We start from the raw sequence: 2500 nt of genomic DNA on the forward strand, positions 1-2500 counted from the left end.
GGCTTCTATTAATCCATAAAAATATCTGGACATGAGAACAATGGTCACAAAAATTAGAAAAAAAAGAAAGGGGAAAAAATCAGTAACATAATTGTGAGCACTACAGCATTCATTTCTGGTCCTAGAGGAATACCATTAGGTCATACAAAATGCTAAAAGATTTTAACATCCAACTTTGCTTCATGAGTGCAATTGTGCACAAACTGTTTGATTTTGGACTGAACAGAGGCACATATCCTAGTTTAAACTATAGTAAAATGGCTGAATATATAAATATACAAGAATACAAAAGCGAACATACTTCTGTATACTAAATGTGTGTGTGTGTGTGTGTGTGTGTGTGTGTGTGTGTGTGTGTGTGTGTGTGTGTGTGTGTGTGTGTGTGTGTGTATGTGTGTGTGTGTGTGTGTGTATGTGTGTGTGTGTATGTGTGTGTGTGTGTGTGTGTGTGTGTGTGTGTGTGTGTGTGTGTGTGTGAGTGTGTGTGTGTGTGTGTGTGTGTGTGTGTGTGTGTGTGTGTGTGTATGTGTGTGTATGTGTGTGTGTGTGTGTGGATCTGTGTATGTGTGTGTGTGTGTGTGTATGTGTATGTGTGTGTGTATGTGTGTGTGTGTGTGTGTGTGTGTGTGTGTGTGTGTGTGTGTGTGTGTGTGTGTGTGTGTGTGTGTGTGTGTGTGTGTGTGCATATAATTAAGTCTGTCTGTAAGCAAGAGGCTTAGGCTCTCCCACTTAAAGTACCTGCTTTTATAGGTTTCAAATTACCAAGTCCATCTATAAAATAATTTCCCATGCAATGAAGTGGAAAAGCTGTAGGGCCATATACAATTTTCAGGAGTCACTGGTTTTAAAGTTTCCTCTTTGTCAAAGACAAACTGCAGTAATTCACTGGATATGGGTTAATATAGTCTACTGTAGTTTTAGTGAATTTTGTTGCATATAAATGGCTCCACAAGTGCTCAACCACAATGAGTCAATTCATTGGCCCTTGTGACCACCTGATAACCTCATTCCATGAATTTCCGGGAAAATGGTTTTCCAAAAAGTTCGAATATTGATAATGTTATTATAATAGACATTCTGATAATATAAGGTTAAAATACCAACAATAACAAAATGATAGATAAGAACATAAACTGGTGAGACATATACGACGAATAATTGACTCCTTGGTGACTAAGCTTTTGTGAAACCATCTCTGTGTAAACACAATCAACTAACTAAAATTTCAGTGGACATGTCATGTATTCATGCCATCCACAGCCATTGGTTAACTCTAGTTGCTATGTAAAAAGTCCTTAAAGTTCTCACTTCTACTCTGTGTGCATATGTATGTACAGTATGTATGCATATATATACATAAATGTGTGCAGTATCAAAAGAACTTAAGTATCCTAATAGTACCGCTTTTACTTTTTGGAACAGTACTTCTAGAGGTACAGCTAGTAGCTTTGGAGCCACTTCCCTTGTGATAGAGGTAGGCACTAGTTTTCAGAGTACAAATCAAAACTTAGTGTAAGGTAGTACTGCCAGGGTAGTGTACAGCAATGTAGGTGTATTTAGTATATTGTTATGGTGACAGCATTAAGAGTATTGTGAATATCGAAGATTTACTTTTTATCAGTACACAATAGGTGCAGACAAATGGCATCTACTGCCTAATAGAATTCTTTGTTTTGTCCTTAAATATATCTAGAAGAAAATACCCTAAGAACCTTAACCTGCAATTCAGATTTTTCTTTGGTGTAATAAGGGCAAAATTACCAACACACCTAATATCCAATATGCTAGTTTTCCCTATTTTAGGTATCTTAACATTTCATACGGTACTTAATGAAGACAGTTAAGAATATGACAATATGATTTCCTATGAGATATAAATGAATGTGAAAAGCCTTTAATGACTCATGATGTAAAAATAAAAAAAGTAAGAAAAGAAAAACTCTTGGTGATATGTAGTAGCCTTGACATAGTTAAACAGTAACTTATAATCTTTAGTACAGGAATGACAGATCAAATCCATACTATAAAATTTATATAGTATCCCATTATAACATACCTACCTACATATTGTTATAAATCAGAATACATTCTCTTTTTTATTCTTGTTTGATCACCCATTCTTATATATTTCTATGTTTCTGATGTGTCCATCATACAAATTTACCTATTATACCAGAAAAGACTTAAAATTATTTTATTGGAAATGTACATTTTGCAATTTCTTATATATTCTGAAAGCATTATGAAATATTTGATCAGAAGTTGAACTTTGAATTTCTTTTTCATATAAATACTGACATTTTCATAAAGAAAAAAAGTTAAACTTTGAATTAATTTTCTCTTTTAGCAACTCTTGCTCTGAAGGTATACTCCCACATATCAAACTGATCAACTGCTTGTAAACAATTTTGTTTGAGTACATCAAAACATGGCATCTTTTAAAATTCAATTATTTATTTATCTGTCTATCTTGTTTTCTTAGACATAATATGTTTCTTCT

General features: G+C 33.8%; 1 protein-coding gene across 1 annotated transcript in view; it reads right to left on the minus strand.

The window, feature by feature from the left end:
- Positions 1-2500, minus strand: part of Naus (cortactin binding protein N-terminal like nausicaa) — a gene marked incomplete in the record, with an annotated part of 125930 nt that overhangs the window by 93914 nt on the left and 29516 nt on the right.

This window comes from Penaeus vannamei, chromosome 3 (genome assembly GCF_042767895.1).
Source record: "Penaeus vannamei isolate JL-2024 chromosome 3, ASM4276789v1, whole genome shotgun sequence".
Lineage (NCBI taxonomy): Eukaryota > Metazoa > Arthropoda > Malacostraca > Decapoda > Penaeidae > Penaeus > Penaeus vannamei.